The 19,215-nt window shown below is 45.8% G+C and overlaps 1 protein-coding gene across 2 annotated transcripts in view; it reads left to right on the top strand.

Annotated features, from left to right (window-relative positions):
* The first annotated feature begins 10,754 nt into the window (after nucleotides 1-10,754).
* Nucleotides 10,755-19,215, top strand: part of SH3RF1 (SH3 domain containing ring finger 1) — a 144,239-nt gene continuing 135,778 nt past the window's right edge. For both annotated transcript variants that reach the window (XM_044286475.1, XM_044286396.1), the window contains exon 1: nucleotides 10,755-11,029. The gene's annotated coding sequence lies outside the window, so the exon portion shown is untranslated. The remainder of the gene's footprint in view (nucleotides 11,030-19,215) is intronic.

Here is a 19,215-nt window from a genome sequence, read left to right as displayed (position 1 = left end):
CAGATGCCTCATACCCATTTATCATGTGTCTTCCCGACACTACTGGCCAGCACACACAATGGCTGGCACAGCGGCATGCACCAGAGAGGAGAGGCGGGCTCCCTTCTAATATAATGTTAATAGCACATCATCCAGTTTCCAATTTCCTGTTCTGCTGTATGCCCTGTCATTACGCTCCCTTATCTTACCATCAAATTAACTTCCAATTCATTACCTTCCAGGTCCTGTCTGAACCTTTCATCTTGCAGGAACCACTACTATTCATCAAAGTTTGCACACAAAGCCGCAGAGATCACTCATCCCTAAAGACTCCCTTACACGTACCCATTGTGGGCCTGATCTGAACGATTCCGAGCACTCATTGCCCAGAGCAAAAAAAGATGGGTTATTGTAGCTGAAAACGGACCATTTATTAAATTGTAAATGATCGTCCTTTAATTTGTCCTGTTTTACTAGTTCTATCGCATATTAAATCATTCAGCTTTCAATCATGATCACAAGCAATCATTCCTAGCAGGTACGATTGGATGTAAAGATGCCCCCTATAGGTGTCCTTCCTGGAGTCACTTATTTAATCAGTGGTGTAACAAAATAATTCTATCAGAACAGTAGAAAAAATCCAGCAGCGGGCTCAGGATAAAAGCCAATTTCTTTATTTCTTCATTATAAAATCCATAGGCTGACCAGACAGGCTAGGTCTGCGCGTTTAGACTGAACGTCTTAATCATGACCTGAACGTCTTAATCATGATCTGCACGTCTTAATCATGACCACCATGACTAATGTTTTTATTTGATTCCTGGTCCGGGATCCGTGCACGGCGAAGGAGGACGTTGGGTAGGCTGAAATCCCTTTATTTTCTTATATTTTGTGCTTTGAACATAATGATTCTGTTATACTGTAATTCCGCCGGTTGTGCACAAGGCTGCAGCTCTGGACTTCACAAGTTCTAACAATGGCTCTTGGTGCTCGGATACAACAACCTATACGAATCATGTCTCAACACTGGCAGACAACAAGGCTCTTCTGAAACAAACTCAATAATGAATGAAAAGACAAAAAATGCTGAGGATCACACAAGGAGGAGATGGTCCGGCAATGCAGTGGCATTAATGATGTATGGCATTAAGGTAGATAGAAGATGTAGTGCACACTACACAATCTTGGAACTACAGATCCATACAGAAAACAGTGCAGATTAGGGCTCTTTCACACCTGCGTTATGGTCTTCCGGCATAGAGTTCCGTCGTCGGGGCTCTATGCCGGAAGAATCCTGATCAGGATTATCCTAATGCATTCTGAATGAAGTGAAATCCGTTCAGGATGCATCAGAGTGTCTTCAGTTCCGGATCGGAACGTTTTTTGGCTGGAGAAAATACCACAGCATGCTGCGCTTTTTGCTCCGGCCCAAAAAAACTGAAGACTTGCCGCAAGGCCGGATCCGGAATGAATGCCCATTGAAAGGCATTGATCCGGATCCGGCTTTAAGCTAAACGTCGTTTAGCTTTTTTAGAGTGGTTACCATGGCTGCCGGGACGCTAAAGTCCTGGCAGCCATGGTAAAATGTAGCGGGGAGCGTGGGAGCAGTATACTTACCATCCGTGCGGCTCCCGGGGCGCTCCAGAGTGATGTCAGGGCGCCCCAGGCGCATGGATGACGTGATCGCATGGCACGTCATCCATGCGCCTGGGGCGCTCTGACGTCACTCTGGAGCGCCCTGGGAGCCGCACGGATTGTAAGTATACCGCTCCCCCGCTCCCCACTACTACTATGGCAACCAGGACTTTAATAGCGTCCTGGGTGCCATAGTAACACTGAAAGCATTTTGAAGACGGATCCGTCTTCAAATGCTTTCAGTACACTTGCGTTTTTCCGGATCCGGAGTGTAATTCCGGCAAGTGGAGTACACGCCGGATCCGGACAACGCAAGTGTGAAAGAGACCTTATCTGGAAGGGAATACATCTAGCAAACACTATACCTAACAACAAGAATGGCGTGAGGTCCCAACAATCTGCAACTCCACCCTAATCAACCAAGCTAGGCAATAAACAAATCCAGATTCTGATACAAAGCAGTTGTCCTAACAAAAGTTAGTAAAAAAAACTGTGAGACCTCTGCTTTCCCATAACAGCTAAGACATTTTATTCATAAACTGACCAGTTTATATAATTTTATAGCACTTTTAAAGAAGCACTTCAGAGATTTTGTATCATGTAATGCCAACCAGCAGCATTCTTGTAGTCTAATTTGTTTCACCCCAGCTCAGTTGTAGCCATACATTTGTGCCCTTGGATAACCATATCATGCGATCCCAGTCTCACTACCAGTAACACATCATCATCTATCAAATCCCTCCAGGCAGCACACGGACACCTGCCCCCCCCCACCAAGCTTTGCCGTCATTGTTTCTCTGTATGATCTCCCATGATTGCTCAGTATATTATTATTATTTTATCCAAAAGACCAGAAGTGTGTCAATACAGAAAATGAGTCCCTGCACAGTTATCAAACTCCCCCGACTCACACTCTATACTGTGAGTGCTGGATTCAGAATCTCCAGTGTATTGTGATGAGAAGCACACTGCTCTCCCTTGCAGCCAATCAGCAAACAGTGACATCATCACTACAGGGCTGCAACAGGGAATACCTATTCAGTACTGTTCATATTAATTGGCACAAACAGGAAAATCATATTTATTTTTAGCACATGATGCTTCTTCCTTTTGGCGTGATCACTTGTTTGACCCTTTGAGACATCGGTTCCACCAGTTTCTGCACATCTTTTTCACTTATTGATCCTCGAACCACACTTTGATCATGCTTGCAATCACATTCCTTTTTCTTGAACAATCCATGTCTCCTGTTCATGGCCTGATAATGGACCCCTCCAATAATGCAAGCTTGTATTGTGCCTAAAACCCCTTGGTGCACCTGGAATTATGGCAGGGTGCCAGGTCTTGCTAGAAGATGCCACTTCAAATCCAAGTTCCAGTGTTGGTAGCAGTTTTGTCTTTCAAGCGACCACATATATTTCACTGTTCATCATGCCTTCAATGGGATGGAGTATCTCTGGTCCAGCAGCTGTAAAGCACCACCAAAACATCACTTTAGATGGGTGCTTTGGGGCTTGTTGGAGGCCAAAGAAGTTCTCCTGCACTTCCAGTGTCTGTATATAGAAACCACACAGCCTCCAGTATCTGGATATAGAAATCACACAGCCTCCAGTATCTGGATATAGAAATCACACAGCCTCCAGTATCTGGATATAGAAATCACACAGTCTCCAATATATGGATATAGAAATCACACAGCCTCCAGTATCTGGATATAGAAATCACACAGCTTCCAGTATCTGGATATAGAAATCACACAGCCTCCAGTATATGGATATAGAAATCACATAGCCTCCGGTATCTGTACATAGAAATTACATAGCCTCCAGTATCTGTACATAGAAATCACACAGCCTCCAGTATATGGATATAGAAATCACACAGCCTCCAGTATCTGGATAAAGAAATCACACAGCCTTCAGTATCTGGATAAAGAAATCACATGGCCTCCAGAATCTGGATAAAGGAATCACACAGCCTCCAGTATCTGGATAAAGGAATCACACAGCCTCCAGTATCTGGATAAAGAAATCACACAGCCTCCAGTATCTGGACATAGAAATCACACAGCCTCCAATATCTGGATAAAGAAATCACACAGCCTCCAGTATCTGGACATAGAAATCACACAGCTTTCAGTATCTGGACATAGAAATCACACAGCCTCCAATATCTAGATAAAGAAATCACACAGCCTCCAGTATCTGAATATAGAAATCACACAGCCTCCAGTATCTGAATATAGAAATCACACAGCCTCCAGTATCTGGACATAGAAATCACACCGCCTCCAGTATCTGGATAAAGAAATCACACAGCCTCCAGTATCTGGACATATAAATCACACAGCCTCCAATATCTAGATAAAGAAATCACACAGCCTCCGGTATCTGGACATATAAATCACACAGCCTCCAATATCTAGATAAAGAAATCACACAGCCTCCAGTATCTGGACATATAAATCACACAGCATCCCACTACATCATATGCAATATTAAATGGAGTCATTAGAAAGTACAACTTGTCCCGCAAAAAAACAAGCCCTCATATGTCTGTGAATGAAAAAATAAAAAAGTTATGGCTCTAGAAGGGGTTATGTGTGCGCGGTTATCACACGCATATGAAACGTCATTGCAACATCATAACAGCATGTAACATTAGCCTACGGGATGGCATATGTGCATGCAATGATTATTTTATTGCAGTTCCCTCCTCCTAATGCTGAAAGCCTGGATCTCATATCGCATATGAATGTGCACTGCTATCACGCAGTATCTTGTGGACACTATGCCCTGTGGAGCCCTGGTATTAGAGGTCTCTTTCTAGGTTCAGTTTAGGGGCAAAATCAGGTGATATTGGCTAAACTATCCAAATCATTGGGGAGTATCTGAGCCTGTTTGTCATTGGTGGAAATGTTTAGGATGAGGTCCCATGTGGAGGCCACTGCATGGCCGAGTTGTAGCCAAGATGTGGCCAAAAATTCATGTGGTTGGCAATTACATTTTAATGTGTTTCTGGTTGGTAATAATTGGCCTAAAACCACCCAGTCACTAAGAAATTGCACAGACATGGACATACTGGCTACATCACAGAGACACTTTGGCCATGGCTTGGCTGCATGGGACCACCCTTATAATGACCTTTGTCAGTGGTACATCCCCCCATCAGGAGTCTCCTAGTCAGATAGCAGATAGATAGGAGGTAGATAGGAGCAGTGGGGGACTATACCACCAGGCAAACCAGGTAGATGCTTGAGCCCCAGAGATCCGGGGACCCCTGCTGGCCATAAGTGGTTGGCTGAAATAAACACTACAGGGGCAGACATACTGTCGGTGTCACTGGTCCGGTTGTACAGAGGCGCTGGGAGAGGGGGGCCCGTCCTAGTTGTAGAGCAGCAGCAGGGTGGAGCTTACTAGCGCGACAGGGAGGAGCTTAGCAGTGTGACTGGGTGAAGCTTAGCAGTGTGACCAGGTGGAGCTTAGCAGTGTGACCAGGTGGAGCTTAGCAGTGTGACCAGGTGGAGCTTAGCAGTGTGACCAGGTGGAGCTTAGCAGTGTGACCAGGTGGAGCTTAGCAGTGTGACCAGGTGGAGCATAGCAGTGTGACCAGGTGGAGCTTAGCAGCGTGACAAAGTGGAGCTTAGCAGTGTGACCAGGTGGAGCTTAGCAGTGTGACCAGGTGGAGCTTAGCAGTACAACAGGGTGGAGCTTAGCAGTGTGACCGGGTGGAGCTTAGCAGTGTGACCATGTGGAGCTTAGCAGTGTGACCGGGTGAAGCTTAGCAGTGTGACCAGGTGAAGCTTAGCAGTGTGACCAGGTGGAGCTTAGCAGTGTGACCAGGTGGAGCTTAGCAGTGTGACCAGGTGGAGCTTAGCAGTGTGACCAGGTGAAGCTTAGCAGTGTGACCAGGTGGAGCTTAGCAGTGTGACCAGGTGGAGCTTAGCAGTGTGACCAGGTGGAGCTTAGCAGTGTGACCAGGTGGAGCTTAGCAGTGTGACCAGGTGGAGCATAGCAGTGTGACCAGGTGGAGCTTAGCAGTGTGACCAGGTGGAGCTTAGCAGCGTGACAAAGTGGAGCTTAGCAGTGTGACCAGGTGGAGCTTAGCAGTACAACAGGGTGGAGCTTAGCAGTGTGACCGGGTGGAGCTTAGCAGTGTGACCGGGTGGAGCTTAGCAGTGTGACCAGGTGGAGCTTAGCAGTGTGACTGGGTGGAGCTTAGCAGTACAACAGGGTGGAACTTAGCAGTGTGACAGGGTGGAGCTTACCAGTGTGACAGGGTGGAGCTTAGCAGTGTGATAGGGTGGAGCTTAGCAGTGTAACCAGGTGGAGCTTAGCAGTGTGACAGGGGGGAGCTTAGCAGTGTGACAGGGGGGAGCTTACCAGTGTGACCGGGGGGAGCTTAGCAGTGTGACAGGGGGGAGCTTAGCAGTGTGACAGGGGGGAGCTTTGCAGTATGACAGGGGGGAGCTTAGCAGTGTGACCAGGTGGAGCTTAGCAGTGTGACAGGGTGGACCTTAGCAGTGTGACCAGGTGGAGCTTAGCAGTGTGAGCAGGTGGAGCTTAGCAGTGTGAGCAGGTGGAGCTTAGCAGTGTGACCAGGTGGAGCTTAGCAGTGTGACAGGGTGAAACTTAGCAGTGTGACAGGGTGGAGCTTAGCAGTGTGAGAGGGGGGAGCTTAGCAGTGTAACGGGGGGAGCTTAGCAGTGTGACAGGGGGGAGTGTAGCAGTGTGACAGGGGGGAGCTTAGCAGTGTGACAGGGGGGAGCTTAGCAGTGTGACAGGGGGGAGCTTAGCAGTGTGACAGGGGGAGCTTAGCAGTGTGATAGGGTGGAGCTTAGCAGTGTGATAGGGGGGAGCTTAGCAGTGTGACAGGGTGGAGCTTAGCAGTGTGACAGGGGGGAGCTTAGCAGTGTGATAGGGTGGAGCTTAGCAGTGTGATAGGGTGAAGTTTAGTAGTGTGACCGGGGGGAGCTTAGCAGTGTGACAGGGGGGAGCTTAGCAGTGTGATAGGGTGGAGCTTAGCAGTGTGACAGGGGGGAGCTTAGCAGTGTGATAGGGTGGAGCTTAGCAGTGTGATAGGGTGGAGCTTAGCAGTGTGACCGGGGGGAGCTTAGCAGTGTGACCAGGGGGAGCTTAGCAGTGTGATAGGGTGGAGCTTAGCAGTGTGATAGGGTGGAGCTTAGCAGTGTGATAGGGGGGAGCTTAGCAGTGTGACCGGGGGGAGCTTAGCCTTGCTTGCTGCCTGTTTTCACGGGGTCTGATAATTGCAAGGGGTGGACACATTGTGGCATTGGAAATAGAAATCACACAGCCTCCAGTATCTGGACATAGAAATCACATATCTGGATACAGGGGCATAGCTAGAAATGACTGGGCCCCATAGCAAAAAAAATTATGGGCCCCCCTCCCAGATCTCCCACCCCCACATACCTCTCAGACCTCCCACCCCTTTCAGAGCTCCCACCCAAACACCCCTCCAGTACCTCCCACCCCAACATCCCCACACTCCTCCAAGACCTTCCACCCCCACACCCATCCTAAATCTCCCACCGCCAGTCCCCAGATATAATGGTCCAGACATCAAGTGTCCTGCTCCCCCCCACAATTTAATGGTTTAGACCTTGGAGATCCTGCAGCTCCCCCCTCAATAAATTGGTCTAGACCTCCAGGGTCCTGCTTCCCCCTAAATATAATGGTCCAGACCTCCAGGGTCCTGCTCCCCCTCCTCCCAAGATATAATGGTCCAGTGTCGTGTTCCCCCCTATATAATGGTCCAGACCATACCTCCAGGTCCTGCTCCCCCCTTCTCCTTAAATGTACTGGTCCAGACCTCCAGGGTCCTGCTCCCCCCTCCTCCCTAGATATAATGGTCCAGGACTCCAGAGTAAATTTTACCAGTCCCAGAGTCAGCCAGCCCTCACCTCACAGCCACTTGAACGTCTGCGCGCCCACACTCCAGCAGTGCTGCCAGGCCCAGCAGCACGCAGCTTCGCTGTACGCTACGCCTCTTCCACTTCCAGCCAGTAGGACTGCCGCCCAGACTGGGAGCGGGACCACTCCATCTCCTCACTGCAGGTACACCTCTCTGCCTCCGGCCACCCCCTATCGCACTGCCCGCAGCCCACAGCCTGCAGATAGCGCTTTCTCTGTCTGTCCTGGAGGGGCCTGCGACCCCTGTAGCTATACCACATGAATTTAAAAAAATATAATAATCCTCAGCAGGCAGCCCGGGCCCCCAGTGGCGTAGGGCCCCATAGCCATTGCTATGGCTGCTATGGTGATCCCTACGCCCATGTCTGGATAACAAAATCACACTGCTTCTAGCCTTTTCACTCTTAGAGCCCTACATGCCCGCACCACTAGGCTGAAGAACAGCTTTTACCCCAAAGCAATCAGTCTCCTAAATGCTCGGAGATTATTGCCCCTTCCTAGGATAGAAACTACCACAGACTGAAAGTGACTGCTGCATTCATGACCCCATGATGACCTCTTGTCTGCAGTGGTGTCTGAATCAGTGTATATATACTCACAAGCACTTACTATATATATGCTGTGAACTGTGAATAGTAATGCCCTCTAGTGCAATGTTTTGTTTTTTTCTAGTGTAATGCTTTAGTTTAAATGTCAGTTCTTGTTCCCCTGTCCATGGCATCTAGGGTTGCTCCAAACAACATTACATTGTATTGTACAGTGACAATAAAGGCATCTTATCTTATCTGGATAACAAAATCACACAGCCTCCAGTATCTGGATAATGAAATCACACAGCCTCCAGTATCTGGATAATGAAATCCCACAGCCTCCAGTATCTGGATAATGAAATCACACAGCCTCCAGTATCTGGACACAGAAATCACACAGCCTCCAGTATCTGGATAACAAAATTACACAGGCTCCAATATATGGATAAGGAAATCACACAGCCTCCAGTATCTGGATAATGAAATCACACAGCCTCCAGTATCTGGATAATGAAATCACACAGCCTCCAGTATCTGGACACAGAAATCACACAGCCTCCAGTATCTGGATATAGAAATCACACAGCCTCCAGTATCTGGATAATGAAATCACACAGCCTCCAGTATCTGGATAAGGAAATCACACAGCCTCCAGTATCTGGATAAGGAAATCACACAGCCTCCAGTATCTGGATATAGAAATCACACAGCCTCCAGTATCTGGACACAGAAATCACACAGCCTCCAGTATCTGGATAACAAAATCACACAGGCTCCAATATATGGATAAGGAAATCACACAGCCTCCAGTATCTGGATAAGGAAATCACACAGCCTCCAGTATCTGGATATAGAAATCACACAGCCTCCAGTATCTGGATAATGAAATCACACAGCCTCCAGTATCTGGACACAGAAATCACACAGCCTCCAGTATCTGGATAACAAAATCACACAGGCTCCAATATATGGATAATGAAATCACACAGCCTCCAGTATCTGGATAATGAAATCACACAGCCTCCAGTATCTGGATAATGAAATCACACAGCCTCCAGTATCTGGATAATGAAATCACACAGCCTCCAGTATCTGGATAATGAAATCACACAGCCTCCAGTATCTGGATAACAAAATCACACAGCCTCCAGTGTCTGGATAACGGCATTACACAGCCTCCAGTATATGGATATAGAAATCACACAGCCTCCAGTATCTGGATATAGAAATCACACAGCCTCCAGTATCTGTACATAGAAATCACACAGCCTCCAGTATATGGGTGCAGAAATCACACAGCCTCCAGTATCTGGATATAGAAACCACACGGCCTCCAGTATCTGGATATAGAAATCACACAGCCTCCAGTATATGGGTATAGAAATCACACAGCCTCCAGTATCTGGGTATAGAAATCACACAGCCTCCAGTATCTGTACATATAAATCACACAGCCTCCAGTATCTGGGTATAGAAATCACACAGCCTCCAGTATATGGGTATAGAAACCACACAGCCTCCAGTATATGGGTATAGAAATCACACAGCCTCCAGTATCTGGGTATTGAAATCACACAGCCTCCAGTATCTGTACATATAAATCACACAGCCTCCAGTATATGGATAAGGAAATCACACAGCCTCCAGTATCTGTACATAGAAATCACACAGCCTCCAGTATATGGGTATAGAAATCACACAGCCTCCAGTATCTGGGTATTGAAATCACACAGCCTCCAGTATCTGTACATATAAATCACACAGCCTCCAGTATCTGGGTATAGAAATCACACAGCCTCCAGTATATGGATAAGGAAATCACACAGCCTCCAGTATATGTACATAGAAATCACACAGCCTCCAGTATATGGGTGTAGAAATCACACAGCCTCCAGTATCTGGATATAGAAATCACACAGCCTCCAGTATCTGTACATAGAAATCACACAGCCTCCAGTATCTGGATATAGAAATCACACAGCCTCCAGTATCTGGATATAGAAATCACACAGCCTCCAGTATCTGTACATAGAAATCACACAGCCTCCAGTATATGGATAAGGAAATCACACAGCCTCCAGTATCTGTACATAGAAATCACACAGCCTCCAGTATATGGGTGTAGAAATCACACAGCCTCCAGTATCTGGATATAGAAATCACACAGCCTCCAGTATCTGTACATAGAAATCACACAGCCTCCAGTATCTGGATATAGAAATCACACAGCCTCCAGTATCTGGATATAGAAATCACACAGCCTCCAGTATCTGTACATAGAAATCACACAGCCTCCAGTATATGGATAAGGAAATCACACAGCCTCCAGTATCTGTACATAGAAATCACACAGCCTCCAGTATATGGGTGTAGAAATCACACAGCCTCCAGTATCTGGATATAGAAATCACACAGCCTCCAGTATCTGTACATAGAAATCACACAGCCTCCAGTATCTGGATATAGAAATCACACAGCCTCCAGTATCTGGGTATAGAAATCACACAGCCTCCAGTATCTGGGTATAGAAATCACACAGCCTCCAGGATCTATGAATGAAGGACCCCGCCTGTCCCCCTCTCCTCACATTCATCCCCGCTGTGTCAATCACTTCCCCGCCCCGTGTGTCCCCTCCCCGGGCTGTGACGTGCAGCTGGCGGATGGCAGGAGGAGGAGGAGGTGCACGGTCTCCGGGAGAGAGGCACTGTACACAGGCTGGCTGCGCTATCAGACAGTGCCGCAGGGACAAAGGCAGGAGCCCCCCAGTGTGCCGGGAGTAGCCCCACAGTGTGCCGGGAGCAGCCCCTCAGTGTGCCGGGAGCAGCCCCTCAGTGTGCCGGGAGCAGCCCCTCAGTGTGCCGGGAGCAGCCCCTCAGTGTGCCGGGAGCAGCCCTCGTCCGCAGCCCGCTGCTGGGATCTCCATGTCCCGGAGCCGAGACTCCTCCAGTGCAGGTCAGTGCTGTCTCCGGTGTGCGGGCGCAGGACGTGGACTTCTGGGATTCCTAGTCCAGGACACCTTGTTATCAGTGCGCGTCCACACTGTGCGATACTACCTGACACTGCACCTATGACTCACTGTCATACACTACTACTGTGCATGCTGCTAAGTACTAGTACTTATTACTGCACTGTACATATTCCACTACCATATACTACACTGTAAGTATTACACACATACTTTGCACTGTAGATATTAGACACTGCAGTATACTACACTACATATGACACTACCATATACTACTCTGTACATATGCTGTCATACAATACACTGTACATATGACACTACCATATACTACTCTGTACATATGACACATTGACATACGTGACACTCTGTGCTGTATTATACATTATCATACATTGGGTCATAGTACAGAGCACACACCCTACTGTATTATACTGCTCTGCACATGTACACTATATACACACAGCCTTTTCATACCCTGCACTGTATATCCCAGTAAAATACATGTGCTGTGCTGCCAGGAATGTATATGATACCGCTCTGTGTATATTACAGCGTTGTATTGTATTGTATATTATACATTGTATGTGTAATAGTGGAAACCCCTGTGTATTACACTGCCCGTAGTGTATGTGACATAAACCATGTGTCATACTGAGGGACAGATATCACTGGGCTATGTATTATATACTGTATCTGTTATATCTTAGTCATACAATGTACATTATTTCAACTACAGGGTGCACAGATTGTATACACTATTTACTGTGTATTACACTGTGCTGTATTATCGTACCCTGCACTGTGTATAGCAGTACTCCTTATGTATTACACTGTGCTGTATTATCGTACCCTGCACTGTGTATAGCAGTACTCCTTATGTATTACACTGTGCTGTATTATCATACCCTGCAGTGTGTATAGCAGTACTCCTTATGTATTACATTGCTGTATTATCATACCCTGCAGTGTGTATAGCAGTACTATTTATGTATTACATTGTGCTGTATTATCATATCCTGCACTGTGTATAGCAGTATTCCTTATGTATTACACTGTGCTGTATTATCATACCCTGCACTGTGTATAGTATTACTCCTTATGTATTAGATTGCTGTATTATCATACCCTGCAGTGTGTATAGCAGTACTATTTATGTATTACATTGTGCTGTATTATCATATCCTGCACTGTGTATAGCAGTATTCCTTATGTATTACACTGTGCTGTATTATCATACCCTGCACTGTGTATAGTATTACTCCTTATGTATTACATTGCTGTATTATCATACCCTGCAGTGTGTATAGCAGTACTCCTTATGTATTACACTGTGCTGTATTATCATACCCTGCACTGTGTATAGCAGTACTCCTTATGTATTACATTGCTGTATTATCATACCCTGCAGTGTGTATAGCAGTACTATTTATGTATTACATTGTGCTGTATTATCATATCCTGCACTGTGTATAGCAGTATTCCTTATGTATTACACTGTGCTGTATTATCATACCCTGCACTGTGTATAGTATTACTCCTTATGTATTACACTGTGCTGTATTATCATACTCTGCACTGTGTATAGCAGTACACCTTATGTATTACACTGTGCTGTATTATCATACCCTGCGCTGTGTATAGCAGTACTGCTTATGTATTATACTGTGCTGTATTATCATACCCTGCGCTGTGTATAGCAGTACTGCTTATGTATTATACTATGCTGTATTATCATACCTTGCGCTGTGTATAGCAGTACACCTTATGTATTACACTGTGCTGTATTATCATACCCTGCACTGTGTATAGCAGTACTCCTTATGTATTATACTATGCTGTATTATTATACACTGCGCTGTGTATAACAGTACACCTTATGTATTACACTGTGCTGTATTATCATACCCTGCACTGTGTATAGCAGTACTCCTTATGTATTACACTGTGCTGTATTATCATACCCTGCACTGTGTATAGCAGTACACCTTATGTATTACCCTGTGCTGTATTATCATACCCTGCACTGTGTATAGCAGTACTCCTTATGTATTATACTGTGCTGTATTATCATATCCTGCACTGTGTTTAGCAGTACACCTTATGTATTACACTGTGCTGTATTATCATACCCTGCACTGTGTATAGCAGTACTCCTTATGTATTATACTGTGCTGTATTATCATATCCTGCACTGTGTTTAGCAGTACTATTTATGTATTACACTGTGCTGTATTATCATACCCTGCGCTGTGTATAGCAGTACACCTTATGTATTATACTGTGCTGTATTATCATACCCTGCACTGTGTATAGCAGTACCCCTTATGTATTACACTGCTGTATTATCATACCCTGCACTGTGTATAGCAGTACTCCTTATGTATTACACTGCTGTATTATCATATCCTGCACTGTGTTTAGCAGTACTATTTATGTATTATACTGTGCTGTATTCTCATACCCTGCACTGTGTATAGCAGTACCCCTTATGTATTACACTGCTGTATTATCATATCCTGCACTGTGTTTAGCAGTACTATTTATGTATTATACTGTGCTGTATTCTCATACCCTGCACTGTGTATAGCAGTACCCCTTATGTATTACACTGCTGTATTATCATACCCTGCACTGTGTATAGCAGTACTCCTTATGTATTACACTTTGCTGTATTATCATATCCTGCACTGTGTTTAGCAGTACTATTTATGTATTATACTGTGCTGTATTCTCATACCCTGCACTGTGTATAGCAGTACTCCTTATGTATTACACTGTGCTGTATTATCATACCCTGCACTGTGTATAGCGATATTGTTCTTTGCCTTACAGTGTGCTTTATCATCCTATACTACACTATGTGTATCAGACCCGTTTGATCACTATATATTGTATATGCCAGTGCTTGGCGCTGGTTTTCTGCTCAGTACCTAGGGGGAGTTATTGGTAAGGTCCTTGTACACACTACAGATGGTGACGTTACTGTACTTGGTTGTTGAGCTGCTGTCAGGAGGTTGTTGACTTGTCTACGCTATGGTTATTTGTATGTATTTCTTTACCTTTATGTCATTTGTATGGAATCTTATGATGTAGAGGGTCTGCGCCACGTGTCTGCAGGATGCCATTGGATCTGCCTAGGGTGCAGGTCATGTAGAAATGGACTCGCAGTAGGCGATCTCATGGTGTACTACAGGGCCACTTTTGAAGTATCTTGGTTGAGACTTTATTTTATGGAAGGAAATTTCCCTCACATTTAAATCTTAATTTTATTTCTCCAAAAACCTTGGAGCAGAACCAGACAGGAAGACCCATCCTTCTACTTCTCTTGTGGCTGCAATAGCCTGTCCAGTGTGTCCTAACCCCTATGGGACCCGTGTCTGCAGGTGTGTTGTGATACCATGTCACCTGTAGCGTGCCAGTGGCTAACCAGCCCCTGCAGTAATTCCCCTTCCAGCTGTTTGCCAAGTAGTTAGCGTGTGCCCTGCTGCCAGTTATGCGGCGGTATCTATGAGTGCATGTGTGCCCCTGTCTCAGGGCGGTGCGGGAATCCAGCTGTCAGCTTCTCCTTTCATCCAGATTTTCTTTTTTTTTTTAGGAGTTAGTGGAGTCCTTCTTTTCTTCCGCACAGGAAGAAGGGCTGGCAATAGGAATCCTGGTTCCTTCCACTGGTTACCATAGAAACAGACAGCAAAATGCATTTATCTAGTCATTGAGTGGAAGCCGAGCCTTTGTGTACCCTCCCCCATCCCTTCTTTTGGCACCCATGTCTGAGCCAGTTCATGGCCCTTATGTGCTGAGAGTTGGACTTTCCTTCTGAGGCCCAGCCACAACTATGCTACTACTGTCATTATGTGGGTAGAATCTCCGAAGTCTACGTATCACGTGCCTCGCGAGGAGTAAAGAACACTTCCATGCTGATACCATACGTCAGACATTCATGTCTCCAAGTGAATTACATGACGCGTGAAGCCTTCCGTGCCATTGCCAGGCTTGTCATCTTTGTGTTAAAAAAATTCATAGTTCAGCAGCATAAAATTACTACAGGAGATAGATTTGGGGTAATTTTGTGACTTTTTGTAGATTCTGTTTTCTACATGTTTCAGATCAGGAACTATTCCAGTATGACGTAGGCAGTTTTTGCGGATCAGATGTGGACCCATTGACTTCAACGGGGCCGCAAAAGATGCAGACAGCACTCCGTGTGTTGTCCGCATCCATTGCTCTGTTCCGTGTTCTGCAAAAAAAATATAACCTGTCCTATTCTTGTCCGTTTTGCAGACAAGAATAGGCAGTTATATCAAGGGCTGTCCATGTCGTTCCGCAAATTGCGGAACGCACATGGACACCATCCGTGTTTTGCGAATCTGCAATTTGCAGACCGCAAAACACACAACGGTCGTGTGCATGAGGCCTTAAGGCAACAATATTAGCATTTGCTTAGGTGGTTTACATTTATCTGCCCCTTCACCTGTGACTGACAGCCGGCAGTTCGGCAAAGCCAGCTGAACTCTCGTGCGTGAGCGCTGTCAGTCACCGCAAAGGGGTGCGGTTACCATGAAGCATGGGCCGCTGACCCCTCGACTTCAAGCATGAAAATCGCGTTAGCAGGGGATAAAGGAACGTTTTCAGAGCTTTTGCCGCATTGGCCTTCAGGAAGAAAACGATCGTCAGAAACACGCTGCTGGCTACTCTTAGGTACTGCTGACGGCTTGGGATGGTTTTTGGAGGTGACGGGTTCCCTCTAAGGCTGCCGACAGGTACCCTTTAATGGATTTCTAATGCTGTGCCGTGTGTACCTCCAGTTTTAAAACTCATCTGATATGTCAGATGTTTGGATTAGGGGCGGCTTTGAACTAGTACACCCACCTAGTCCAGAAGAAGGGGTGGTCCAGCACTTGGCCAAGAACCATGCACCTTCAGTGTTACCAAGTTAACGTTCTGAGATAATGTTGACAGGACATCTGCAGTCCTAAGGATGGCTCCTTCATTTTCATTCCTGGTGGGTATCCTAGCTTACAGAGCCCCACTGATGGGAAAACTCTGACATGTCTCCATCACAGGTGTGGCTACTGGGGGTAGGTACCCTTCAATTCCTTGATTTACCATTATTAATTACTTATTACAAGGTAGCCCAAGCAATGATGTAGAATATACTTTTGAAAACCAGATTAAATTTGTCTTGAACTAGAAAGTAAAGGGTTTATTGTTCTTTAGTGAATCGTTCAAATTATCTTTGGGCAAACAATTTACTTTAACAGAGATCAGGATTTCATTGTCGGAGATCCCTGCAAGGGCCAAAATGTTAATCCCCACTGATGAAAACCAGTTTGTCAGTTGCAGCGCTCTTGTGTTGGTTAATTCCATTTATTTTAGTGCCTAACTCAACAAACAAGTATTTGGGCCCCTCTTAGGGGGGATTAGATTAGCAGGGGCAGGAAAATAAGTTATATGATTGTCGGGAAATGTGCTTCCAAATTCTCCCCCCCAAAAAAACTGATTTAGAGGAAAGCATACCCATCATCTGGTGCATTCTTAAACTAGGTTCACATCTGCCTTCTCTTTTCCAGATCTCTGTCATTGGAGCAGAAAACGCGGATAATTACGGCTTGTTAGATCTGTCACATGACAGAAACTTATTGTCATCTGGAAAACCCCATTGGCATGGGGTCTGTCAGTCATGATGTCCATAGTGCTGCATGCTGCATTATGCTTTTCTGTAGAGACACCATCTAGGTAGTCCTGCGACGAGTTGATTTTTTTCCATCCAGTCAGCACCTTCCTTCAGCAACATTGATTGCCCTGAATAACACTACATGGCCCAGAAAAGCCCATGCTTGCTTCCCTGCCTGAGTATTTGGAGCAGCACATTTAGTGTGGCCAACCGCCTGCTGCACCACTTGTGTAGTTGTTACTAATAGGCCATAACTGGTCCCTTACACACTCCTTCTCCCATCCCTAGTGCCCCAAACTTCAGCCAAACCCAACTATTTTGGTGGGACCAACTGCCCTTCTAATGTGTGTGAAGTCCTCCTAACTCTACCCGACGGCAGCTGTCAGAGGAGTGGAGATATGGATTGAACTGTTGGATTTCAGGTGCCTGATCCTTTTGTTCTCATCAAGATTAGCCGCTATCAGGGGAGTCTGGCAGCGACTTCTTCCTACTGAGATGGTTGCTCATCCGAGTAGGCATGTGTATGAGGGGATCGGGAAGAATAGCTGTAGCCCAAAGAAGTGTTCGCTCGATAAGTGTGCTTAAAGGGTTTCTACTGCCAAAAATACCGTTATGTAGCTGACGGACATTAGCAATGCGCCCATGTCAGCACTACATAACAGTATATTTTTTACATTTCTCCCTGCAGCTAGTCTGATAAAATAAGCACTTTTATAATATGCTAATGAGCCTCTAGGTGCTATGTGGGCGTAGAATCAGCACCTAGAGGCTCCGTCTACTCACCCTTTATCCCGCCCAGGTCCCCTGTTTTGCCCGCCCCGCTCCTCTTGATTGATGTCACGGTTCGCAGCATCGCTGACGAAATCCTGCGCCTGCGCCGTTCATTTCTGTATTCGGCGCAGGCGCAGTGAGTGAAGGCCGCTCTCCTGATGCCGGCTTCCTCACTGTGGTGTAGTCGGTGCAGGCGCAGTGAGGAATCCGGCACCAGGAGCGCATCATTCACTCACTGCGCCTGCGCCGAATACAGAAGTGAACGGCGCAGGCGCGGGATTTTGTGAGCGATGCTGCGAACCGTGACATCAATCAACAGGAGCAGGGCGGGCAGAACAGGGGACTTGGGCGGGATAAAGGAATGAGTAGATGGAGCCTCTAGGTGCTGATTCTACGCCCACATAGCACCTAGAGGCTCATTAGCGTATTGTAAAAGTGCTTATTTTATCAGAACGGCTGCAGGGAGAAATGTAAAAAATATACTGTTATGTAGTGCTGACATTAGCGCATTACTAATGTCCGTCAGCTACATAACAGTATTTCTGGTGGTAGAAACCCTTTAGCCTGCTCCACAGTTTTAGATCTTATAGCAACGTTCCCTAAACCTCTCCAGGCTATAACTTGCCTAATAAACAATGTATTTCCTTTACGTTTCTACTTCTTTTCATGTGCTAAACCTGTGGCTAAGACTAGCCATGCACATTGGATATTTGTTAGCTAATTCCTTTGCTTTCCATGGGATCTGCTGACAATCAAATGTGTGTGGGGACAGTCTACCGTCACGTCTCCAGACAAGGGTAAGAACGGTTAAGTGGATTGGATTTTAACCTGTCAAAGCAAGACTACTCTTATGGGGAGCATCGGGAAGTAGTTTGAAGATAACTGCTGCAAGTCTCTGTCATGACTAGTATGTGGTCATCTTTCCACTGCACCAAAAACTGCAGGGATCTGTATCTCAGGAGGCTTCACTTCAGCCACATCAGATGTTTGTTCTCTCTATTGACTATTGAATGGTGTGACTGGATCACTCCATTCATTGTCATATTTAGATACAGTAGCGAATACACCATGGAAATAACTTGGCATCCATTGCTCAGATTATACTTATTTACTAGAGTGCCATCAACTCTGTATCCATGAAGATAGAGAGAACATTGAGACAGTAATACAGCTCTCCTGAATTAGAGAATTGATGGCTTATCGTTTAGGGTGGACCATCTGTATCAGTTTGATAGGAGTCCTTCAAAGAGCTGCTCGTCGCTGATGCTGAAAATCCGCCTCCACCAATCTGATAGCGATGGTCTATCCTAAGCATAGTGAATACATTTTACAGTCCTGGAAACCCTAAACCAGGCTATGTTTAAAGCTGATCACACAGGAAAGCTCATGTCTCACTACAAAACTCTTTCTTCTCTAAAGAACCAAAATGCCTTAAGTCCACTTAGTGATTTGGAGCGGAGCTTGGTCAAATTTCTGACACAAAAGGCAGACAAGACCTGACATGGTGGTACAGAAAGCAAGTTTTGTCTTGCTACAGGGTTGTAACAAGGAAATAGGTCTTCAACATAAAAAGTTCATCTGATCATCTATAAGAAAAGCTTGTAGCCTACTTTATGATTTTCTTAGTGGATTTATTCGAGAACAAGCCTGAAAATACAATGTGTTGTGCTTCGACCATGTTCTGAAAATGATAATACAAAATATTAAGCTGTAGACTGTCCAGCTCCGGCG

This window comes from Bufo gargarizans, chromosome 1, assembly GCF_014858855.1.
Source record: "Bufo gargarizans isolate SCDJY-AF-19 chromosome 1, ASM1485885v1, whole genome shotgun sequence".
Lineage (NCBI taxonomy): Eukaryota > Metazoa > Chordata > Amphibia > Anura > Bufonidae > Bufo > Bufo gargarizans.
Note: the sequence above shows the minus strand (reverse complement) of the source record. Positions and strands in the feature narration are given on the sequence as shown.